The sequence below is a fragment of the Triturus cristatus genome, chromosome 2_2, assembly GCF_964204655.1.
Source record: "Triturus cristatus chromosome 2_2, aTriCri1.1, whole genome shotgun sequence".
Lineage (NCBI taxonomy): Eukaryota > Metazoa > Chordata > Amphibia > Caudata > Salamandridae > Triturus > Triturus cristatus.
Window position 1 is genome coordinate 1,043,298,356 of NC_140582.1, and position 27,004 is coordinate 1,043,325,359.

Below are 27,004 nucleotides of genomic sequence, written 5' to 3' on the forward strand. Positions count from 1 at the left end.
GTCCAGGGAAGGCATGGCTTGGCAGTCTGGGCTGGACTGTTCCCATGAGGCACAGGGTCAGACTGAATTGCATATGGCCATGTCTGAACTGGGGTGGCAGAGTGGGCTAAAGAACGGTGATGGATCAAACCCGGATCTGTTGACTGGGTGTGAGTGTTTGATTGGTTCTGATGCTCCGTCCATCACCACCCCCTTTTGTACCGCTTTGTTCGCCATAAGTTGGCAGGGTATGCTCAGACGTGAGTCCCTTGCTCACTTTGCCACTGGATTCAAGCAAGCCTGGCTTAAGACGGCTGAAATGCCAGAAACCGGTCCTAGGAAGCTTGTTTCCGGTCCGGGGAAGGCATGGCTTGGCAGTTCGGGCCGGACTGTTCCCATGAGGCACAGGGTCAGAATGATTTGCATATGGCCATGTCTGAACTGGGGTGGCAGAGTGGGCTAAAGAACGGTGATGGATCAAACCCGGATCTGTTGACTGGGTGTGAGTGTTTGATTGGTTCTGATTCTCCGTCCATCACCACCCCCTTTTGTACCGCTTTGTTCGCCATAAGTTGGCAGGGTATGCTCAGACGTGAGTCCCTTGCTCACTTTGCCACTGGATTCAAGCAAGCCTGGCTTAAGACGGCTGAAATGCCAGAAACCGGTCCTAGGAAGCTTGTTTCCGGTCCAGGGAAGGCATGGCTTGGCAGTTCGGGCCGGACTGTTTCCATGAGGCACAGGGTCAGACTGATTTGCATATGGCCATGTCTGAACTGGGGTGGCAGAGTGGGCTAAAGAACGGTGATGGATCAAACCCGGATCTGTTGACTGGGTGTGAGTGTTTGATTGGTTCTGATGCTCCGTCCATCACCACCCCCTTTTGTACCGCTTTGTTCGCCATAAGTTGGCAGGGTATGCTCAGACGTGAGTCCCTTGCTCACTTTGCCACTGGATTCAAGCAAGCCTGGCTGAAGACGGCTGAAATGCCAGAAACCGGTCCTAGGAAGCTTGTTTACGGTCCAGGGAAGGCATGGCTTGGCAGTTCGGGCTGGACTGTTCCCATGAGGCACAGGGTCAGACTGATTTGCATATGGCCATGTCTGAACTGGGGTGGCAGAGTGGGCTAAAGAACGGTGATGGATCAAACCCGGATCTGTTGACTGGGTGTGAGTGTTTGATTGGTTCTGATGCTCCGTCCATCACCACCCCCTTTTGTACCGCTTTGTTTGCCATAAGTTGGCAGGGTATGCTCAGACGTGAGTCCCTTGCTCACTTTGCCACTGGATTCAAGCAAGCCTGGCTGAAGACGGCTGAAATGCCAGAAACCGGTCCTAGGAAGCTTGTTTACGGTCCAGGGAAGGCATGGCTTGGCAATTCGGGCTGGACTGTTCCCATGAGGCACAGGGTCAGACTGATTTGCATATGGCCATGTCTGAACTGGGGTGGCAGAGTGGGCTAAAGAACGGTGATGGATCAAACCCGGATCTGTTGACTGGGTGTGAGTGTTTGATTGGTTCTGATGCTCCGTCCATCACCACCCCCTTTTGTACCGCTTTGTTCGCCATAAGTTGGCAGGGTATGCTCAGACGTGAGTCCCTTGCTCACTTTGCCACTGGATTCAAGCAAGCCTGGCTGAAGACGGCTGAAATGCCAGAAACCGGTCCTAGGAAGCTTGTTTCCGGTCCAGGGAAGGCATGGCTTGGCAGTTCGGGCTGGACTGTTCCCATGAGGCACAGGGTCAGATTGATTTGCATATGGCCATGTCTGAACTGGGGTGGCAGAGTGGGCTAAAGAACGGTGATGGATCAAACCCGGATCTGTTGACTGGGTGTGAGTGTTTGATTGGTTCCGATGCTCAGTCCATCACCACCCCCTTTTGTACCGCTTTGTTCGCCATAAGTTGGCAGGGTATGCTCAGACGTGAGTCCCTTGCTCACTTTGCCACTGGATCCAAGCAAGCCTGGCTGAAGACACCTGAAATGCCAGAAACCGGTCCTAGGAAGCTTGTTTCCGGTCCAGGGAAGGCATGGCTTGGCAGTTCGGGCTGGACTGTTCTCATGAGGCACAGGGTCAGACTGATTTGCATATGGCCATGTGTGAACTGGGGTGGCAGAGTGGGCTAAAGAACGGTGATGGATGAAACCCGGATCTGTTGACTGGGTGTGAGTGTTTGATTGGTTCTGATGCTCCGTCCATCACCACCCCCTTTTGTACCGCTTTGTTCGCCATAAGTTGGCAGGGTATGCTCAGACGTGAGTCCCTTGCTCACTTTGCCACTGGATTCAAGCAAGCCTGGCTGAAGACGGCTGAAATGCCAGAAACCGGTCCTAGGAAGCTTGTTTCCGGTCCAGGGAAGGCATGGCTTGGCAGTTCGGGCTGGACTGTTCCCATGAGGCACAGGGTCAGACTGATTTGCATATGGCCATGTCTGAACTGGGGTGGCCGAGTGGGCTTAAGAACGGTGATGGATCAAACCCGGATCTGTTGACTGGGTGTGAGTGTTTGATTGGTTCTGATGCTCCGTCCATCACCACCCCCTTTTGTACCGCTTTGTTCGCCATAAGTTGGCAGGGTATGCTCAGACGTGAGTCCCTTGCTCACTTTGCCACTGGATTAAAGCAAGCCTGGCTGAAGACGGCTGAAATGCCAGAAACCGGTCCTAGGAAGCTTGTTTCCGGTCAAGGGAAGGCATGGCTTGGCAGTTCGGGCCAGACTGTTCCCATGAGGCACAGGGTCAGACTGATTTGCATATGGCCATGTCTGAAATGGGGTGGCAGAGTGGGCTAAAGAACGGTGATGGATCAAACCCGGATCTGTTGACTGGGTGTGAGTGTTTGATTGGTTCTGATGCTCCGTCCATCACCACCCCCTTTTGTACCGCTTTGTTCACCATAAGTTGTCAGGGTATGCTCAGACGTGAGTCCCTTGCTCACTTTGCCACTGGATTCAAGCAAGCCTGGCTGAAGACGGCTGAAATGCCAGAAACCGGTCCTAGGAAGCTTGTTTCCGGTCCAGGGAAGGCATGGATTGGCAGTTCGGGCTGGACTGTTCTCATGAGGCACAGGGTCAGACTGATTTGCATATGGCCATGTCTGAACTGGGGTGGCAGAGTGGGCTAAAGAACGGTGATGGATCAAACCCGGATCTGTTGACTGGGTCTGAGTGTTTGATTGGTTCTGATGCTTCGTCCATCACCACCCACTTTTGTACCGCTTTGTTCGCCATAAGTTGGCAGGGTATGCTCAGACGTGAGTCCCTTGCTCACTTTGCCACTGGATTCAAGCAAGCCTGGCTGAAGACGGCTGAAATGCCAGAAACCGGTCCTAGGAAGCTTGTTTCCGGTCCAGGGAAGGCATGGCTTGGCAGTTCGGGCTGGACTGTTCTCATGAGGCACAGGGTCAGACTGATTTGCATATGGCCATGTCTGAACTGGGGTGGCAGAGTGGGCTAAAGAACGGTGATGGATCAAACCCGGATCTGTTGACTGGGTCTGAGTGTTTGATTGGTTCTGATGCTTCGTCCATCACCACCCCCTTTTGTACCGCTTTGTTCGCCATAAGTTGGCAGGGTATGCTCAGACGTGAGTCCCTTGCTCACTTTGCCACTGGATTCAAGCAAGCCTGGCTGAAGACGGCTGAAATGCCAGGAACCGGTCCTAGGAAGCTTGTTTCCGGTCCAGGGAAGGCATGGCTTGGCAGTTCGGGCTGGACTGTTCCCATGAGGCACAGGGTCAGACTGATTTGCATATGGCCATGTCTGAACTGGAGTGGCAGAGTGGGCTAAAGAACGGTGATGGATCAAACCCGGATCTGTTGACTGGGTGTGAGCGTTTGATTGGCTCTGATGCTCCGTCCATCACCACCCCCTTTTGCACCGCTTTGTTCGCCATAAGTTGGCATGGTATGCTCAGACGTGAGTCCCTTGCTCACTTTGCCACTGGATTCAAGCAAGCCTGGCTGAAGACGGCTGAAATGCCAGAAACCGGTCCTAGGAAGCTTGTTTCCGGTCCAGGGAAGGCATGGCTTTGCAGTTCGGGCTGGACTGTTCCCATGAGGCACAGGGTCAGACTGATTTGCATATGGCCATGCCTGAACTGGGGTGGCAGAGTGGGCTAAAGAACGGTGATGGATCAAACCCGGATCTGTTGACTGGGTGTGAGTGTTTGATTGGTTCTGATGCTCCGTCCATCACCACCCCCTTTTGTACCACTTTGTTTGCCATAAGTTGGCAGGGTATGCTCAGACGTGAGTCCCTTGCTCACTTTGCCACTGGATTCAAGCAAGCCTGGCTGAAGACGGCTGAAATGCCAGAAACCGGTCCTAGGAAGCTTGTTTACGGTCCAGGGAAGGCATGGCTTGGCAGTTCGGGCTGGACTGTTCCCATGAGGCACAGGGTCAGACTGATTTGCATATGGCCATGTCTGAACTGGGGTGGCAGAGTGGGCTAAAGAACGGTGATGGATCAAACCCGGATCTGTTGACTGGGTGTGAGCGTTTGATTGGTTCTGATGCTCCGTCCATCACCACCCCCTTTTGTACCGCTTTGTTCGCCATAAGTTGGCATGGTATGCTCAGACGTGAGTCCCTTGCTCACTTTGCCACTGGATTCAGGCAAGCCTGGCTGAAGACGGCTGAAATGCCAGAAACCGGTCCTAGGAAGCTTGTTTCCGGTCCAGGGAAGGCATGGCTTGGCAGTTCGGGCTGGACTGTTCTCATGAGGCACAGGGTCAGACTGATTTGCATATGGCCATGTCTGAACTGGGGTGGAAGAGTGGGCTAAAAAACGGTGATGGATCAAACCCGGATCTGTTGACTGAGTGTGAGTGTTTGATTGGTTCTGATGCTTCGTCCATCACCACCCCCTTTTGTACCGCTTTGTTCGCCATAAGTTGGCAGGGTATGCTGAGACGTGAGTCCCTTGCTCACTTTGCCACTGGATTCAAGCAAGCCTGGCTGAAGACGGCTGAAATGCCAGAAACCGGTCCTAGGAAGCTTGTTTCCGGTCCAGGGAAGGCATGGCTTGGCAGTTTGGGCTGGACTGTTCCCATGAGGCACAGGGTCAGACTGATTTGCATATGGCCATATCTCAGAGGTCTTCAAACTTTTGGATGCCGAGACCCCCCTGTCAACATTTTGAGGTGTAAGGACCCCCTCCTAACAAAAATTCTAAACCTGTAGGCAGGGCTACTGGAATTATGAGGCAGGTGAGGACCAAATTACGTGAGAGGCTTGACTAAATTGTGTGGGAAGAAAATGTAAATGAGGTTATGTGATGCTGCGTATTTTGGGATAGCATTACTTCATTGTTTTGAAATTGATTTTTTACACACAGTAACACTGAGGAAAGATTTTACCCCATTAGTACGTGTTTATAACCAAAATACAGCAATTAACATCAGAAAGATTTCTAGTCAACCTTTGTGAAGGACCTTCCACTCCGCAGGATTACGTGCTGCCACATTAGAAGCTCACCTGGCCCTGGCCGGGAGCAGCAGGGTTCCCTTAAAACCCTGGCGGTCTTCTGCAGAGTTAAGCAGTTTACCCATGCAGCTTTCCTCTCACCCCCTCCCTTCCATACCTCTCTCCTCTCCCAACCCCAAATCCCTCTCTCACTTTGCAGGCCATTTTCTTTCACCCCTTTGTACTATTTCTGAACTCTCCCCATTCAACCTCTCACTTCACCTTTAATCACCTCTTGCCATTCTGTCTTTTCACTGTCCTCATCTCTAACATTCTCTTGAATTTATCTCATGGCCTCTCTGGCCCTGTCACTTCCCGTGCCCCTCATCACTTCTCATTCACCTTGTCTCTCCATTCAAATTTTTGTCTATTGTATCTTAAACCTCTCCAGTCCCCCCATTCATCTTTCACATCTCCCCTTTCTTCTAACAGAAGCCCTCACGTTTGGTTCACACTCACTTCTTGCGTGTCCACACTTCGGCAATTCACATTTCTCCTCATCCCTGACCTCTTCAATCAAATTCTCTCACTACCTTGCTGTCCTCTCCCATCCTCTCATCGCTCCTCAACAAAGCATACGGGTCGGACCCGTATGCTCCTCTTGGCCTTTGCCACTCTGCTTATTGTTCCCTAATTGAAGAAGGGATGAGCTGTCTGTCTCGCTGTTTTGGTGCAGGCCGCACAGTTATGGAACTTGCACCCTCCTTTGCTTTGCTCCACCAAGAATTTATTATCCTTTAGGAAAGATATACAAACCTTTCTCTATGCTCTGTAGGTTACCCCATTTGGCAGGTTCTCCTTATCCTTCTGTGTGTTTCTCATTTGCCTTCAGGCAGCAGATGGTTATTAGCCCCAGGACACCTTTTGGTAACAGTAGCGCACTACAAATGTAAATAATAATAATAGGCAGAAGCAGGGGAGCCACTAGACCAGAACTTTGGGGGGTGGGGGGGGGGGCTAACACTCCCCAGCCAGGGCGGGCCCTAACACTGGTTGCACATGGTGCAATAGTCTTTTTTGGTGCCCCACCCCCGTTTCCTTCATTTCCATGAATTCCCTCACTACCACTTACCAATAATGCACCTCATCTCTCTATAGCACCTTTCTGACAAACATTTCATTTTTTATAGCGCTACTCACAGTTTACTTACTCACACTCATTTCTGTAATCTGCATGGTACATACTCTTTGTAGCAGGCACATTAACCCTCTGCACTGTGTGGGTAGCAAGAGTGCCCATGTGAGTGCACGCTGAGCGATGCAACAGTGTAAGAGTAGGGTGAGAGGAGTGACTGCAGGGTGAGTGAGGTGGCCATACGAATTTGGGTGCAGATGCAAGTTCAGAATGGGACGAATAATAATACTGGAGCTTGATAGCGCAAACAGCTACCTCAGCAACAGAGGTGTCCCGGCGCTCTAGCAGCAAGCATTGCGTGCAGGGAGGTTTAGCACTGGAGCCAGGCCTAGTCAAGACTAAAGAGCCATGTCTTCAGCGTTTTTCTGAAAAGAATGAATATATGATTACTGATGGGCTTGTTTGAGTGAGTTGCATATTGAGCAGTGAGGGGGACAGGTGAGTGAAGTGTCACATGAGTGCAGGGTGAGTAGTGTGCTCGTGTGACTGCAGGGTGAGGTATAGGGTGAACAGCGCAAGTGCATTGTGAGTGCAGAGTGATCACTGTGAGTGCATGGTGATCAGTGTGAAATAAATAATGTGCTGATCCTGCAACAAACTTCCAGTCCTATGGTTAGGCTTGCCAGCAGATTATTTTGATGGCCCAGTCGGTACAAAAATAAGCAGTCACCTAAAGCTGTATTTTAAGCACTTATCTGTGCATAGAACAGCAAATATAAATAGAAAGCACTTTTAATTGTGTTCTAGGGCTGCCTCAATGATCCATGACTGATAAGAGAACAAAGACAGAAAAGTGACAAAATAAATGAATACATTCTTTTTTATTTATAAGTCTATTTAGTGTGAAGGAGACCTTTGCAGGCTCTTTAAACATGGCAGGCATTTTCTTTTGGCAACCCTACTTTGTATTCCTTTCCATGAAATGCATTCTCACACTACAGCAGGAAATGTAAAATACAAATGTAAGGAATAGGCAGAGTGGGGACGCAGGGGGTACTGGAACCAGGAAAAAACACTAAGCCTCTGTAACCAGTTTACAAAGGCATTTAAATATGCAAATGGTCTTTAAAGACCTGTGAAAAACTCGGACGGGCGTGCCGGAGATAAGACTCCAGACACTGCCCAGCTGAGCCCCCAGCAGCTCGAGTTGCACTGCAGCAGCCCGGGCTGAGACACAGGACGGGGGAAGAGGGGGGGCTGAAGCCCTTGGGCCTCAGAAGTGTGACTGGGAATGCGCGACCCCCTTTGCATCGCTCCATGGCCCCCCTGGGGGTCGCGCCCCACAGTTTGAAGACCCCTGCCATATCTGAACTGGGGTGGCAGAGTGGGCTAAAGAACGGTGATGGATCAAACCCGGATCTGTTGACTGGGTGTGAGTGTTTGATTGGTTCTGATGCTTCGTCCATCACCACCCCCTTTTGTACCGCTTTGTTCGCCATTAGTTGGCAGGGTATGCTCAGACGTGAGTCCCTTGCTCACTATGCCACTGGATTCAAGCAAGCCTGGCTGAAGACGGTTGAAATGCCAGGAACCGGTCCTAGGAAGCTTGTTTCCGGTCCAGGGAAGGCATGGCTTGGCAGTTCGGGCTGGACTGTTCCCATGAGGCACAGGGTCAGACTGATTTGCATATGGCCATGTCTGAACTGGGGTGGCAGAGTGGGCTAAAGAACGGTGATGGATCAAACCCGGATCTGTTGACTGGGTGTGAGTGTTTGATTGGTTCTGATGCTCCGTCCATCACCACCCCCTTTTGTACCGCTTTGTTCGCCATAAGTTGGCAGGGTATGCTCAGACGTGAGTCCCTTGCTCACTTTGCCACTGGATTCAAGCAAGCCTGGCTGAAGACGGCTGAAATGCCAGAAACCGGTCCTAGGAAGCTTGTTTCCAGTCCAGGGAAGGCATGGCTTGGCAGTTCGGGCTGGACTGTTCCCATGAGACACAGGGTCAGACTGATTTGCATGTGGCCATGTCTGAACTGGGGTGGCAGAGTGGGCTAAAGAACGGTGATGGATCAAACCCGGATCTGTTGACTGGGTGTGAGTGTTTGATTGGTTCTGATGCTCCGTCCATCACCACCCCCTTTTGTACCGCTTTGTTCGCCATAAATTGGCAGGGTATGCTCAGACGTGAGCCCCTTGCTCACTTTGCCACTTGATTCAAGCAAGCCTGGCTGAAGACGGCTGAAATGCCAGAAACCGGTCCTAGGAAGCTTGTTTCCGGTCCAGGGAAGGCATGGCTTGGCAATTCGGGCCGGACTGTTCCCATGAGGCACAGGGTCAGACTGATTTGCATATGGCCTTATCTGAACTGGGGTGGCAGAGTGGGCTAAAGAACGGTGATGGATGAAACCCGGATCTGTTGACTGGGTGTGAGTGTTTGATTGGTTCTGATGCTCCGTCCATCACCACCCCCTTTTGTACCGCTTTGTTCGCCATAAGTTGGCAGGGTATGTTCAGACGTGAGTCCCTTGCTCACTTTGCCACTGGATTCAAGCAAGCCTGGCTGAAGACGGCTGAAATGCCAGAAACCGGTCCTAGGAAGCTTGTTTCCGGTCCAGGGAAGGCATGGCTTGGCAGTTCGGGCTGGACTGTTCCCATGAGGCACAGGGTCAGACTGATTTGCATATGGCCATGTCTGAACTGGGGTGGCAGAGAGTACTAAACAACGGTGATGGATCAAACCCGGATCTGTTGACTGGGTGTGAGTGTTTGATTGGTTCTGATGCTCCGTCCATCACCACCCCCTTTTGGACCGCTTTGTTCTCCATAATTTGGCAGGGTATGCTCAGACGTGAGTCCCTTGCTCACTTTGCCACTGGATTCAAGCAAGCCTGGCTGAAGACGGCTGAAATGCCAGAAACCGGTCCTAGGAAGCTTGTTTCCGGTCCAGGGAAGGCATGGCTTGGCAGTTCGGGCTGGACTGTTCCCATGAGGCACAGGGTCAGACTGATTTGCATATGGCCATGTCTGAACTGGGGTGGCAGAGTGGGCTAAAGAACGGTGATGGATCAAACCCGGATCTGTTGACTGGGTGTGAGTGTTTGATTGGTTCTGATGCTCCGTCCATCACCACCCCCTTTTGTACCGCTTTGTTCGCCATAAGTTGGCAGGGTATGCTCAGACGTGAGTCCCTTGCTCACTTTGCCACTGGATTCAAGCAAGCCTGGCTTAAGACGGCTGAAATGCCAGAAACCGGTCCTAGGAAGCTTGTTTCCGGTCCGGGGAAGGCATGGCTTGGCAGTTCGGGCCGGACTGTTCCCATGAGGCACAGGGTCAGAATGATTTGCATATGGCCATGTCTGAACTGGGGTGGCAGAGTGGGCTAAAGAACGGTGATGGATCAAACCCGGATCTGTTGACTGGGTGTGAGTGTTTGATTGGTTCTGATTCTCCGTCCATCACCACCCCCTTTTGTACCGCTTTGTTCGCCATAAGTTGGCAGGGTATGCTCAGACGTGAGTCCCTTGCTCACTTTGCCACTGGATTCAAGCAAGCCTGGCTTAAGACGGCTGAAATGCCAGAAACCGGTCCTAGGAAGCTTGTTTCCGGTCCAGGGAAGGCATGGCTTGGCAGTTCGGGCCGGACTGTTCCCATGAGGCACAGGGTCAGACTGCTTTGCATATGGCCATGTCTGATCTGGGGTGGCAGAGTGGGCTAAAGAACGGTGATGGATCAAACCCGGATCTGTTGACTGGGTGTGAGTGTTTGATTGGTTCTGATGCTCCGTCCATCACCACCCCCTTTTGTACCGCTTTGTTCGCCATAAGTTGGCAGGGTATGCTCAGACCTGAGTCCCTTGCTCACTTTGCCACTGGATTCAAGCAAGCCTGGCTGAAGACGGCTGAAATGCCAGAAACCGGTCCTAGGAAGCTTGTTTACGGTCCAGGGAAGGCATGGCTTGGCAGTTCGGGCTGGACTGTTCCCATGAGGCACAGGGTCAGACTGATTTGCATATGGCCATGTCTGAACTGGGGTGGCAGAGTGGGCTAAAGAACGGTGATGGATCAAACCCGGATCTGTTGACTGGGTGTGAGTGTTTGATTGGTTCTGATGCTCCGTCCATCACCACCCCCTTTTGTACCGCTTTGTTTGCCATAAGTTGGCAGGGTATGCTCAGACGTGAGTCCCTTGCTCACTTTGCCACTGGATTCAAGCAAGCCTGGCTGAAGACGGCTGAAATGCCAGAAACCGGTCCTAGGAAGCTTGTTTACGGTCCAGGGAAGGCATGGCTTGGCAATTCGGGCTGGACTGTTCCCATGAGGCACAGGGTCAGACTGATTTGCATATGGCCATGTCTGAACTGGGGTGGCAGAGTGGGCTAAAGAACGGTGATGGATCAAACCCGGATCTGTTGACTGGGTGTGAGTGTTTGATTGGTTCTGATGCTCCGTCCATCACCACCCCCTTTTGTACCGCTTTGTTCGCCATAAGTTGGCAGGGTATGCTCAGACGTGAGTCCCTTGCTCACTTTGCCACTGGATTCAAGCAAGCCTGGCTGAAGACGGCTGAAATGCCAGAAACCGGTTCTAGGAAGCTTGTTTCCGGTCCAGGGAAGGCATGGCTTGGCAGTTCGGGCTGGACTGTTCCCATGAGGCACAGGGTCAGACTGATTTGCATATGGCCATGTCTGAACTGGGGTGGCAGAGTGGGCTAAAGAACGGTGATGGATCAAACCCGGATCTGTTGACTGGGTGTGAGTGTTTGATTGGTTCCGATGCTCAGTCCATCACCACCCCCTTTTGTACCGCTTTGTTCGCCATAAGTTGGCAGGGTATGCTCAGACGTGAGTCCCTTGCTCACTTTGCCACTGGATTCAAGCAAGCCTGGGTGAAGACGGCTGAAATGCCAGAAACCGGTCCTAGGAAGCTTGTTTCCGGTCCAGGGAAGGCATGGCTTGGCAGTTCGGGCTGGACTGTTCTCATGAGGCACAGGGTCAGACTGATTTGCATATGGCCATGTGTGAACTGGGGTGGCAGAGTGGGCTAAAGAACGGTGATGGATCAAACCCGGATCTGTTGACTGGGTGTGAGTGTTTGATTGGTTCTGATGCTTCGTCCATCACCACCCCCTTTTGTACCGCTTTGTTCGCCATTAGTTGGCAGGGTATGCTCAGACGTGAGTCCCTTGCTCACTATGCCACTGGATTCAAGCAAGCCTGGCTGAAGACGGCTGAAATGCCAGGAACCGGTCCTAGGAAGCTTGTTTCCGGTCCAGGGAAGGCATGGCTTGGCAGTTCGGGCTGGACTGTTCTCATGAGGCACAGGGTCAGACTGATTTGCATATGGCCATGTCTGAACTGGAGTGGCAGAGTGGGCTAAAGAACGGTGATGGATCAAACCCGGATCAGTTGACTGGGTGTGAGCGTTTGATTGGCTCTGATGCTCCGTCCATCACCACCCCCTTTTGTACCGCTTTGTTCGCCATAAGTTGGCATGGTATGCTCAGACGTGAGTCCCTTGCTCACTTTGCCACTGGATTCAAGCAAGCCTGGCTGAAGACGGCTGAAATGCCAGAAACCGGTCCTAGGAAGCTTGTTTCCGGTCCAGGGAAGGCATGGCTTGGCAGTTCGGGCTGGACTGTTCCCATGAGGCACAGGGTCAGACTGATTTGCATATGGCCATGCCTGAACTGGGGTGGCAGAGTGGGCTAAAGAACGGTGATGGATCAAACCCGGATCTGTTGACTGGGTGTGAGTGTTTGATTGGTTCTGATGCTCCGTCCATCACCACCCCCTTTTGTACCGCTTTGTTTGCCATAAGTTGGCAGGGTATGCTCAGACGTGAGTCCCTTGCTCACTTTGCCACTGGATTCAAGCAAGCCTGGCTGAAGACGGCTGAAATGCCAGAAACCGGTCCTAGGAAGCTTGTTTACGGTCCAGGGAAGGCATGGCTTGGCAGTTCGGGCTGGACTGTTCCCATGAGGCACAGGGTCAGACTGATTTGCATATGGCCATGTCTGAACTGGGGTGGCAGAGTGGGCTAAAGAACGGTGATGGATCAAACCCGGATCTGTTGACTGGGTGTGAGCGTTTGATTGGTTCTGATGCTCCGTCCATCACCACCCCCTTTTGTACCGCTTTGTTCGCCATAAGTTGGCATGGTATGCTCAGACTTGAGTCCCTTGCTCACTTTGCCACTGGATTCAAGCAAGCCTGGCTGAAGACGGCTGAAATGCCAGAAACCGGTCCTAGGAAGCTTGTTTCCGGTCCAGGGAAGGCATGGCTTGGCAGTTCGGGCTGGACTGTTCCCATGAGGCACAGGGTCAGACTGATTTGCATATGGCCATGTCTGAACTGGGGTGGCAGAGTGGGCTAAAGAACGGTGATGGATCAAACCCGGATCTGTTGACTGGGTGTGAGTGTTTGATTGGTTCTGATGCTCCGTCCATCACCACCCCCTTTTATACCGCTTTGTTCGCCACAAGTTGGCAGGGTATGCTCAGACGTGAGTCCCTTGCTCACTTTGCCACTGGATTCAGGCAAGCCTGGCTGAAGACGGCTGAAATGCCAGAAACCGGTCCTAGGAAGCTTGTTTCCGGTCCAGGGAAGGCATGGCTTGGCAGTTCGGGCTGGACTGTTCTCATGAGGCACAGGGTCAGACTGATTTGCATATGGCCATGTCTGAACTGGGGTGGAAGAGTGGGCTAAAAAACGGTGATGGATCAAACCCGGATCTTTTGATTGAGTGTGAGTGTTTGATTGGTTCTGATGCTTCGTCCATCACCACCCCCTTTTGTACCGCTTTGTTCGCCATAAGTTGGCAGGGTATGCTGAGACGTGAGTCCCTTGCTCACTTTGCCACTGGATTCAAGCAAGCCTGGCTGAAGACGGCTGAAATGCCAGGAACCGGTCCTAGGAAGCTTGTTTCCGGTCCAGGGAAGGCATGGCTTGGCAGCTCGGACTGGACTGTTCCCATGAGGCACAGGGTCAGACTGATTTGCATATGGCCATGTCTGAACTGGGGTGGCAGAGTGGGGTAAAGAACGTTGATGGATCAAACCCGGATCTGTTGACTGGGTGTGAGCGTTTGATTGGCTCTGATGCTCTGTCCATCACCATCCCCTTTTGTACCGCTTTGTTCGCCATAAGTTGCCATGGTATGCTCAGACGTGAGTCCTTTGCTCACTTTGCCACTGGATTCAAGCAAGCCTGGCTGAAGACGGCTGAAATGCCAGAAACCGGTCCTAGGAAGCTTGTTTCCGGTCCAGGGAAGGCATGGCTTGGCAGTTCGGGCTGGACTGTTCCCATGAGGCACAGGGTCAGACTGATTTGCATATGGCCATGTCTGAACTGGGGTGGCAGAGTGGGCTAAAGAACGGTGATGGATCAAACCCGGATCTGTTGACTGGGTGTGAGTGTTTGATTGGTTCTGATGCTCCGTCCATCACCACCCCCTTTTGTACCGCTTTGTTCGCCATAAGTTGGCAGGGTATGCTCAGGCGTGAGTCCCTTGCTCACTTTGCCACTGGATTCAAGCAAGCCTGGCTGAAGACTGCTGAAATGCCAGAAACTGGTCCTAGGAAGCTTGTTTCCGGTCCAGGGAAGGCATGGCTTGGCAGTTCGGGCTGGACTGTTCCCATGAGGCGATGGGTCAGACTGATTTGCATATGGCCATGTCTGAACTGGGGTGGCAGAGTGGGCTAAAGAACGGTGATGGATCAAACCCGGATCTGTTGACTGGGTGTGAGTGTTTGATTGGTTCTGATGCTCCGTCCATCACCACCCCCTTTTGTACCACAGTGTTGGATGACACACATGATTAGGAGGCCAGGGTGTCTCAGGGGACTGTAGTGGGCACACTGCTCCATGGTCCTGGAATGAGCTGACTGTACCTTGTTCAACCGTCATGGCAATATGCATATCTCCCACTCATGCACATCATGTCTGAGGCCACAACATTGGTCACGCATGCTGCAAGGGTGTTCAGTTGAAAGCTCACACTCCTATGCTGAGAATCATCATCAGTGCCAACAAATATGGACCCACAACATAGTGAACAGGTCATGGCACAGGCAAGGTACCAACACAAGTCACAGACCACCCTCCCACATGATGCCGAAAGCAATGTGCACTTAGATTTACTGGCACCCGAGATGACCATGTGCAAATGTGATTACACATAGACCAGGGGACACATGTCAAGGAGGGGAAGGGATGAAAAAGAGCACCAGGTGACATTGAGGAACAGAAAATGCACTGCACATATTAACTCTGGGAGTGTAGCCAGGCTACAGAGCACTTCCAAAAGCTGGCGACACATAACATGACAAACAGCTATGTACCTACACCCTCCTTGCTGCAGTCTCTCCTGTAACTGCCTATCGAGTTCAGGGAATACCACAGCCAGGACATTTTTCATGTGGGGGGTCAGGCGTCGGCGGCTGCCATGGGGGCGAGGACTGTCGAGCCCCAGCTGGACCCGTGCGATCCGCCGGGTCCAGCACCAGATGTCCTGCCACCTCTTGCAGACCTGTGGCAGCTGCCGACCGCTCCCCCTCAGATCTCACGGCCCTGACGATGTCTTTCCAGATCACGCCCTTCTCGTAGGCAGTTACCTGTCAGGATGACAAAGTGACACAACATCAATACACCTGCTCCATGTCCCAGAGACACACATTTGAACATCATTGAAATGTTGAACAGGGCATAGGATGCAGACAGGAATTACATCATACACAATAAGAAATTGGCCTGTGTGCAAGCCCCAATGCACTACATGGCATTGAAAGTCAACAGGTTGGCATGAGTGGTGCGACACACTCACTGATCATGCCACACACTGTGCAGCACATGCAACAGCAGGCTGAAGACCAGCACGTGCCAAGCAGACACATGTCCCACTCCACTGACGCACCATCAGCATACTAGACAGACACACCCAAGCACAGATCACTCGCCTGTCATTGACAACAGCGGATACAACCCTCACTCTGAACATGTGCCACTTGCCAGTGGGGTGTCACAGGTGTCATGCTAGCTCTGCAAGTCAGACACACAGCACGGCTTACTTGTCACATCAGATGGGTTGATCTGTTGCCTCCTACATGCAGCTGTGGTGCAACACTTCACATAGACACTCACCCAAATGACAAGGAACATTCACACACATCACTGTCCATGAGGTCGTACACATCATTTGGACACTCTCACCACAGGGCCACTCAACTCATACACATCTGTGGGTACAGTCACCTGTCACACCGGGGGGACCACTGAATCACCTCAGGACAATAGGAAAAAAAAACACCAAGGATTTGCCAGGCTGAAAGTGTCATGCACTATGCAGTGAAAGTCACAGTAAGCACAATGCAAGTGAGGAGTGCACACAGGAACTACATCATGCTCTGCATGAGAGACATCAGCATGTCCCCCCCGGGACCCACTCTAAACAACATTGCATGTCTGTCCCATCTGGACACAATATTGACAGTCACACAACAGGTGCATTCGCAAAGTTAGTGGACTCAGTACTCACCTGCTCCCCTGGTCTCCCATACAGCTTGGTGTACTGTGGGAGGAGGACGTCAAGCAAGGCTTCATTCTCCTCCTGGGTGAATGGCTGGGCCCTCTCCACAGTACGTGACATGGTCCAGAGGAAGCAGAGACAGCAGCAGTGTGGTCGACTGGAAAGTTGTGCAGGCAAGTGCCCTCTCATGGGTTCTGGCTGACTTATATCTGTCTTGCTGAGGGGCATTCATTTAGAGGAGTACATAGTGATTGGTCAGACTCATTCGCATCCTACGTTTACTCCAATCCCTTTAAACATACACCAATGACAGCATTCGCATCGTTCAAATTTTGAGCATCATGTCAAGTCAACAACCACTTTGCAACATTGTATTTTGTGGCCAACTGACTGTTCCAGGACACATGATCGACACTTTTCAACTGAAAACTCTGTCTCCATGACAACCAGCATGCATTTAGGGCCTAATACTTGTCCCTTATGTCTCCCCTATGTAATTTTGAAATCCACACACAGGTACGGTGCGTTTCACACGCAAACCTACGGCACAAGTACAATGGTGAAACGAAGCGTACACACGCGATGATAGCGGGTGTACGGTGCGTTTCACACGTACCCCTACGGCACAAGTACAATGGTGAAACGAAGCGTACACACGCGATGATAGCGGGTGTACGGTGCGTTTGACACGTACGGGTACGCACTAGTAGTACAGTGCCTTAGACACCTACGGGTATGCACTAGTTCACACGTACGGGTACGCACTAGTAGTACAGTGCGTTAGACACCTATGGGTACGCACTAGTTCACACGTACCGGTACACACTAGTAGTACAGTGCGTTAGACACCTACGGGTACGCACTAGTTCACACGTACTGGTACGCACTAGTAGTACAGTGCGTTATACACATACCGGTACGCACTAGTTCACACGTACGGGTACGCACTAGTAGTACAGTGCGTTAGAAACCTACGGGTACGTACTAGTTCACACGTATGGGTACGCACTAGTAGTACAGTGCGTTAGACACCTACGGGTACGCACTAGTTCACACGTACGGGTACGCACTAGTAGTACAGTGTGTTAGACACCTACGGGTACGCACTAGTTCACACGTATGGGTACGCACTAGTAGTACAGTGACACCTACGGGTACGCACTAGTTCACACGTACGGGTACGCACAAGTAGTACAGTGCGTTTGATACGTACAGGTACACATTTCACACGCTTATAATGGTAATACAGGCGCACACATGCCAGGAATGGAGGGCTACGAGTCTCACAAGGATGTCCATTAAGTACTTGTCATTGCATGCTGTTATGTGCAGGCCCTAGGTGTGTCAGCCAGTGATATTGCACAGGTCATCTCATCTAGTTGCACAATTGATGTGTGATGACCTGTGGATACATGTCATGTGTGATGGGGCACTATGTGGCACACATCACCTTGCCACTTGCCACATGTGTGTCTGTAGTCCAACTGTGTCATGCACAGCAGCAGTGGGATGGCACAGTCATCACCACCCGCACCTGTCTCCTGATGCCAGGGACAGGGACACTCAATCAACTGACATGTCACGATCTGCGTGCCCCTTTGTGACTATGTCGGGTGTCTGTCATGTGTTCCCATGAGCTTGATGTCAGTGTTCTGTCAACTGCATCTGCTGTTGGTGCATCCAACATGGGTCTGTGTGGAGATGGGCATGGGACACATCTACGCACACCATGCCACATGTGGATTCCCACCGCTGTAGGGTCTGTGTGCATCGGACATCATATTTTCCCATTCATACATGTCTGCGTTGTCTCAATGGCTGTGTCTTTCTCTTGTCATGTGTACCCCTTCATCGCAATTTGTTTGATATGTACATTTGACATTCCTTGTGACCTGTGCGTGTGCCTTGCAGTCAGCTGTGTGGATGAGATGACATCCTTCCAATGCAGCTATGTGGTTGTGTGTCACTTCGGTGATATCTGTGGCGCTTCACTCAGACTGGCCACCAACTCATTTCAGGGCATGTCATGTAGACTTGACAATCAACAGGTGTATCTGGCTTTTTGTAGGAGTGCCAGCAAGCTGGCATATGTGTCCTGTATGTATTGCACACACCCGACTCCATAGTTACCTGATGTGTATTAGCAGTGTAGCATGTGCTATGTTCATTGAGATTGATATTGGCAGACTCTCAATCTTCATTCTTACAAACAATGTCTTACAGGGCACCGCCTGTCCCAAGAACAATGCCAGACTTGGGTGCGATGAGGGAACATGCCTGCATCCGACGTTACAGATTCACTCAACAGTTGATTGAGGACTTGACCGACAGGCTAGCACCACACCTCCAACCGCGACACAGGTATCCTACTGCGCTGACCCCAAAGATGAAGGTGATGGCAGCCCTACATTTTTTTGCCACAGGTACGTTTCAATTCACCATAGCTGATGTTGGTGGCATGTCACAATGTTCAGCCGTTTCCTGCGTGATGTTTTAGCAGCCATGTTAGAGCACCTTGATGAATTCATCACATTTCCTACTCCTGAGGAGTTGACAGATGTCAAGGGTGATTTATATGCCCTGGGAGGGATGCCCCATGTCATTGGGTCCATTGATGGTACACATGTGGCTTTGGTACCACCACAGGCACAGGAACAAGCCTATCGCAATAGAAAACATTACCACTCGATAAATGCCCTTGTGGTGTGTCTTGCTAACATGCTGATTTGCCATGTCTGTGCACGTTTTCCAGGATCAGCACACAATGCCTACATCATGAGGCGTAGCAGGGTGCCACAAATGATGCTGCGGCTGCACAACGAACGAGCATGTCTTGTTGGTGGGTATACACTTTGTCCTGTGTGTTGCGGTATCTTTGGCTCTTACGGCATCTCCTGACCCACTTTTTTACATGATGTTTCCATGTAGGGGACTCTGGATATCCCAACATGCCATGGCTAATGACACCTCTCCGCAACCCAAGAACAGCTGCAGAACACAGGTACAACAATGCACACGGGCAGACCAGGCGAGTGATTGAGAGGACGTTTGGCCTCCTGAAGAGCCGATTCCGGTGCCTGGACAAGACAGGCGGGTCCCTCCCTTATGCCCCGGAGAAGGTCTGCCGAATCCTCCTCGTGTGCTGCATGCTGCACAACATGGCTGTTGAGAAGGCAGTGCCACTCATCCTGGTTCCGGATGAGCAGGAACATCTACCCGTGGAGGATCAAGGGCTTGCTCACGAGGCTAGTGATGAGGAGGAGGAGGAGGATGATATCCGGAGTCAGCTCATACGCAACTTCTTCTCATAATGGTGAGTCACTGGGTATGAGTGTGCAAGCTTGTAGCATTGAGTGGCATGTGTTGCAATGTGTGTGTCCAGCTGACTGAATGCAAAGTGACTTTGATGTGTGTTCTGATATGTCACTCTAGTGATGATGTCATGCCACCCAGTTTTGCGGAGAGACTTTCTTTGAAATTTACATGTGTCCAACATTGTTCATGTTTTGTAAATGTCCCTGTGTGCGGCTAGAATTGTTTTAGGTGACTTCTTGTGTGTCTGTCATTCCCAGGTTTTTGCACCTGTTGTCTGCTCATGTCATCTTTGTCCTCCTGCTATTCCTCATGAGGATTGCAACGTGTGCTGAATCAGCGTTCCATGCACGGACGTGTGGAAATGTCAGTTTGGGTAAGGATGGCAGCAAGGCTTTTTGGTGGTGGTACGGGTTGGGAATGTGTGGGCCTGCTTCTGTGCATGTTGTGGTACCATGCATACATGTCTTCTCACCATGGAGCATATAACATGTAGCATCACTCCCATGACATGATAGTCACCCTTCTTGACTGTCATCTGTAGTGGAGTGTGGCGCCTGATGAAGGCATCAATGTGTGTAAACCTTGGCTCTGAAACATTGCGGATGCTACGGGTGGACATAGTGTGGGACATCACAACCATTTGACCCAGTTCCTGAGGCGGAAGCCGGGAACTGGAGGTACTCTGTAATTTTAACATTTAACTGTGTGGTGTCACAAATTCGATCTTTTGTATTTTTAAAGGACCTAAGCCTCATACCTTTCTTAGCGCTCGCGCACAGCTGATGGATTAGCTGCTTCGCGCCCTTCCTGGTTCTTCCAGCCTGCCGCCGCCATCACCACCGGCGTGCACGCTGACTCCGCCCCTTTCTGAGGCCACGCCCCCCGCCCAGTGTACATAAACAGCCGATTCTCGAGCTGCAACGGAAACCATTTGACCCAGTTCCTGAGGCGGAAGCCGGGAACTGGAGGTACTCTGTAATTTTAACATTTAACTGTGTGGTGTCACAAATTCGATCTTTTGTATTTTTAAAGGACCTAAGCCTCATACCTTTCTTAGCGCTCGCGCACAGCTGATGGATTAGCTGCTTCGCGCCCTTCCTGGTTCTTCCAGCCTGCCGCCGCCATCACCACCGGCGTGCACGCTGACTCCGCCCCTTTCTGAGGCCACGCCCCCCGCCCAGTGTACATAAACAGCCGATTCTCGAGCTGCAACGGAAACCATTTGACCCAGTTCCTGAGGCGGAAGCCGGGAACTGGAGGTACTCTGTAATTTTAACATTTAACTGTGTGGTGTCACAAATTCGATCTTTTGTATTTTTAAAGGACCTAAGCCTCATACCTTTCTTAGCGCTCGCGCACAGCTGATGGATTAGCTGCTTCGCGCCCTTCCTGGTTCTTCCAGCCTGCCGCCGCCATCACCACCGGCGTGCACGCTGACTCCGCCCCTTTCTGAGGCCACGCCCCCCGCCCAGTGTACATAAACAGCCGATTCTCGAGCTGCAACGGAAACCATTTGACCCAGTTCCTGAGGCGGAAGCCGGGAACTGGAGGTACTCTGTAATTTTAACATTTAACTGTGTGGTGTCACAAATTCGATCTTTTGTATTTTTAAAGGACCTAAGCCTCATACCTTTCTTAGCGCTCGCGCACAGCTGATGGATTAGCTGCTTCGCGCCCTTCCTGGTTCTTCCAGCCTGCCGCCGCCATCACCACCGGCGTGCACGCTGACTCCGCCCCTTTCTGAGGCCACACCCCCCTTGATCTCCCATAAATGTGCCTATACAAGACGCGCAGCGGACGAGCGCAGCGGGAGCGCCGTTTGCGCGCCGAAGGCGCGCCTAAGGCAAGCCCGTCTGCGCCCGTCCGCGATAAGACCGCGACAGGCGCAGGAAACTCTGCCCATTTTACCTCCCGCATTTCCTACCATTCTAACGACCTCCTGCAACTACAGGTCACTAAGCAGTGTCCATGTATACTCGACCCAGCCACACTTTCTGGCCCAGTCAGTTGCAAACAATGCCACTGGACCACCGGGCTCATCTTAGCGGTCCCACCGGCCAACATGCCTCTGGCCCCTCGGCCCCCCTTCAAAGGCGGCCTGATCAACGCGCGCTCCATGTGCAAACACAACCAAGATATACACGACCTTATCTTGGAGTCTGACCTCGACTGCCTCATGATAACTGAGACATGGCTAACAGCAGACAGTAACCCTGATATTGCTGTCGCTCTTCCCCTGGGCTACTCACTCTTCAGGGAAGACAGAGCCAAGGGCCGTGGCGGAGGTGTTGCAATCATTCTCAAAGACACCTTCTCTTGCCACACCTTTAGTCTTGAGTCCCTAAAAAAGACTGAAGGATTAGGTTTCTCCATTAAACTTAACGACCACACTTCATTCTCAGGCGGACTCATTTATCGCCCACCCGGCAACACTTCTGAATTCCTCGACTCACTGCATGACTCGCTAGGACAACTTTTACTCAGATACCCTTTCTTCACCCTCCTTGGAGATTTTAACCTCCATTTAGAATCAACTACAGACATTCATACCATCAATTTCGTACACACCCTCGATATATTCGATCTTAAACAACTTGTTACCTCACCCACCCACTCCATAGGTCATACCCTCGATGGAGTCTGCACAAACTTCTCTCTCTTGACCACACTATCGCCCTTGCCCCTGATCTGGTCTGATCACCTCTTGATCCCATTCCACATCCTTAACGAAAACCTTTCCAACCGCAACAAATCTGCTTCCCTGCCCGCCAATCACATCAATTGGAAAAAGGTCCAGGATAACATTACTCTCAATCCGTTAATACAAATTCAAGCACCTACCCTCTCAGGTAATATTGATACCGATGCCGATCTTTTTCACAACTGGATCACCCAAGAAATAAATTCCAGAATCCCGCCCCCACGTCCCCGCACCTCCCGGGGCAAAACTAAACCCAACGCCCCCTGGTTTACACCAGAACTCGCTAATGCTCATCTGCTTTGTAAAAAAGCAGAAAGAAAATGGCGGAAGGCCTACGAGGTTACTTATCGTTCCTCCTATATCGCAACTAGGAAAAAATACCTTTCGGAAATTAAACTGGCAAAGAAAAACTACTACACCAACGCCATAAAAAACGCAGGCCAAAAACAAAAGACGCTGTTTGCGATAGTCAAATCATTTACTCAACCCAAGGCTCTGTTGCCTGAAATCCCACCCTCTCAGAAACTCTGCGATCAAATTTCTGACTTCTTCGAGGAAAAAATTGCCTCGATCCAAATCAACTTTCCCCCCCCTGCCACTCTCCCAATCCCCCCCCCACTGGTCTCCCAAAACTGTACGCTAAGCCGCTTCTCCCTTGTCACGCTTGAGCAGTCGAAAAAAGCCATCCTGGCCTGTAAATCGGGCTCCCCGTCCGATCCTTGTCCTCCCAAGATACTTCACCAACTAATCAACGAGGTTAACCCGACCATCAACAACCTAATCAACTCCTCGCTTAGCTCAGGCACCGTTCCTAGCCGCTGGAAAAAAGGAATCGTCAAACCCCTTATGAAGAAGGCGAATATACCCCCGACGGATCTCACCAACCTCCGCCCAATCTCGTTACTCCCGGCCTTGGGAAAAATCACGGAACATCTAGTCCACAATGAACTGAAACACTATCTAGATGAAAACAACCTTCTCCATCCTCAACAATCTGGATTCCGCCCCAAGCACTCGACAGAAACCGCCCTCATTGAACTGTCTGACACTATAAAAACCCTGCATGATCAGAGAAAAAACTCCATCCTCATCCTTCTCGATCTAACGGCGGCGTTTGACACTGTCTCCCACACTATCCTTATCAGCAGACTCAGGGACATCGGCATCTCTGACTCTGCCCTTTCCTGGATCTCCTCTTTCCTCTCCGACCGTTCCCAAGCCGTTTCTTTGGGCCCATTTCACTCCAAAGACAAACCTGTCTCCTCAGGTGTCCCGCAGGGCTCCATCCTGAGCCCTCTCCTTTTCAACGTTTACCTCATTCCCCTCCTTAATCTAATAGAATCTTTCGGCATACCTGTTACCTCCTATGCCGATGACACACAGCTCATTGTGCCATTAGACAAACTATCCACCAAAGCTGAACTCAACCTAAAACACTGCCTGACTGAAGTATTTCGTTGGATGGACAATAACCACCTGAAATGCAATTCGAGCAAAACGGAAATCCTTCCGATCGGTACTAACATCTCCTTTTGTCCATCACTTTGGTGGCCTGACAATTCTGTTGCCCCCCCCCAGACAGTTTCGTCAGCCAGGAACCTCGGCGTTACCTTTGACTCCGACCTCTCCTTCGATCAGCATGCCAGAACCGTCGCAGGCAAATGCTTTGGAATGATCAGATCCATGAGAAAGTTTTTTGACTTTCTTCCCATCGATGCCAGAAAGACGGTGACAGTAGCACTCATTATCTCGCGACTGGACTACTGCAACGGCTTGCTCGCAGGAGCTAAAAAGAAAACCATCCAAAAACTGCAGAGCGTACTACACACAGCCGCCCGTCTTGTCCTGGGCCTTCCCCGCAGATCCTCTATTTCTGCAGCACTTCGCTCACTTCACTGGCTCCCCCTTCACAAAAGGATTCTCTTCAAGATCCTGATTATAGCCTTCCGTGCCTACAACAAAACTGGCCCTAAATACCTCACCAAACGCTTCCCCCACTACCTGCCCAGCCGTCACCTTCGCTCAACCAACGACAACCTCATTCTTCTCCCCAAATACAATCTGAAAACGAAGGGCGAGAAGACCCTCAGCTTCCTTGCAACCAAAGCCTGGAACAAACTACCCAAATCCCTCAGACAACAAACCCAGGAAAAACCGTTTCGAAAACTGCTAAAGACCTGGATCTTTAATCTCCCGGACGATCACTCCAAAGCTTCCATCTAATCCTCTTGCACTGGCTCACTTAGGTTCCCTAGCGCCAAGATGCTCCCTCCGGAGCGAACGTCGCGCTCTATAAATACCCCACAAATATACAAATATATACAACAACAGGCTCTATGGGGAATTGCAGCCTCTCCGTGTGCCAGTTCATTGGGATTGACATCATCCGTGTCGTGAAGGGGGGGTCCAGCGCATGTCCCACATGTTCTGTCAACTGACCTGTGAGTCTGTTCACATGGATGCATTTCCCTTTGTGTGTGTATGTGGAATAAAGGTGTTCAGCACAATCCAAAGTGCCTCATCTCTGTCACTGCAGCTCTCTTGCCAGTTTTCATGCGTCATCTGTGGCATACTTGTCAAATATTGAGCATATGTGTATGTCTACTTCGGCAACATGCATGCAGTTCTTCATGGCTAATAATATCTATTGTGCATGAAGTCCCTAGTTGTGTATGTATTTGTGCAGGTTGCTCCACACAACGGGACGTGAACACATGCTGATGGTGCGTCTCCTGTGCGCAGCTCCGCCTTTTGTTGCCTGACCCTGTGACCGTGATTCTGCAACCCACACACCATTGGACTCTGTTACCTCCTCAACACAACAGGCCCACACATCACCTTCATGACAGTAACCTGGACATAAGCATCCTCAGCACACGACTTCTTCATTGCCATCTCAGACGGATACAAGATCACCCGCAGGGACGGCACCAACAATCCCGGAGGATGAATTGCAATTGATTCACAAGTTCACCCTCAGAGTCACAAATCCGGTTTTGCAGCAACTCCCTGGCAACCCTCAGAGTAACACTCATCTACAGATATCCAGGCCTACATCTACAATTGCGCTAAGCCATCAACACGTACATCTGCACGCACGCCCTCACCTCCACAGGCTACATGTGGCTGTGTGCCAGTAACTTCTGGCTGGAGGAGAACCACACCACCATCCGTCATCGGTCCATCAACACTTTAATCGACGTCTCCGACAAGCAACACACTGCCCCACACCCTGCTAACGTTCCCCCAAAGATGCTTGATGTAAGTCACCACAGACAAGCTGTGTGGGACACTCAAAACAACACATGATCGACACTTTTCAACTGAAAACTCTGTCTCCATGACAACCAGCATGCATTTAGGGCCTAATACTTGTCCCTTATGTCTCCCCTATGTAATTTTGAAATCCACACACAGGTACGGTCCGTTTCACACGCAAACCTACGGCACAAGTACAATGGTGAAACGAAGCGTACACACGCGATGATAGCGGGTGTACGGTGCGTTTCACACGTACCCCTACGGCACAAGTACAATGGTGAAACGAAGCGTACACACGCGATGATAGCGGGTGTACGGTGCGTTTGACACGTACGGGTACGCACTAGTAGTACAGTGCCTTAGACACCTACGGGTATGCACTAGTTCACACGTACGGGTACGCACTAGTAGTACAGTGCGTTAGACACCTACGGGTACGCACTAGTTCACACGTACTGGTACGCACTAGTAGTACAGTGCGTTATACACATACGGGTACGCACTAGTTCACACGTACTGGTACGCACTAGTAGTACAGTGCGTTAGACACCTACGGGTACGTACTAGTTCACACGTATGGGTACGCACTAGTAGTACAGTGCGTTAGACACCTACGGGTACGCACTAGTTCACACGTACGGGTACGCACTAGTAGTACAGTGTGTTAGACACCTACGGGTACGCACTAGTTCACACGTATGGGTACGCACTAGTAGTACAGTGACACCTACGGGTACGCACTAGTTCACACGTACGGGTACGCACAAGTAGTACAGTGCGTTTGACACGTACAGGTACACATTTCACACGCTTATAATGGTAATACAGGCGCACACATGCCAGGAATGGAGGGCTACGAGTCTCACAAGGATGTCCATTAAGTACTTGTCATTGCATGCTGTTATGTGCAGGCCCTAGGTGTGTCAGCCAGTGATATTGCACAGGTCATCTCATCTAGTTGCACAATTGATGTGTGATGACCTGTGGATACATGTCATGTGTGATGGGGCACTATGTGGCACACATCACCTTGCCACTTGCCACATGTGTGTCTGTAGTCCAACTGTGTCATGCACAGCAGCAGTGGGATGGCACAGTCATCACCACCCGCACCTGTCTCCTGATGCCAGGGACAGGGACACTCAATCAACTGACATGTCACGATCTGCGTGCCCCTTTGTGACTATGTCGGGTGTCTGTCATGTGTTCCCATGAGCTTGATGTCAGTGTTCTGTCAACTGCATCTGCTGTTGGTGCATCCAACATGGGTCTGTGTGGAGATGGGCATGGGACACATCTACGCACACCATGCCACATGTGGATTCCCACCGCTGTAGGGTCTGTGTGCATCGGACATCATATTTTCCCAGTCATACATGTCTGCGTTGTCTCAATGGCTGTGTCTTTCTCTTGTCATGTGTACCCCTTCATCGCAATTTGTTTGATATGTACATTTGACATTCCTTGTGACCTGTGCGTGTGCCTTGCAGTCAGCTGTGTGGATGAGATGACATCCTTCCAATGCAGCTATGTGGTTGTGTGTCACTTCGGTGATATCTGTGGCGCTTCACTCAGACTGGCCACCAACTCATTTCAGGGCATGTCATGTAGACTTGACAATCAACAGGTGTATCTGGCTTTTTGTAGGAGTGCCAGCAAGCTGGCATATGTGTCCTGTATGTATTGCACAC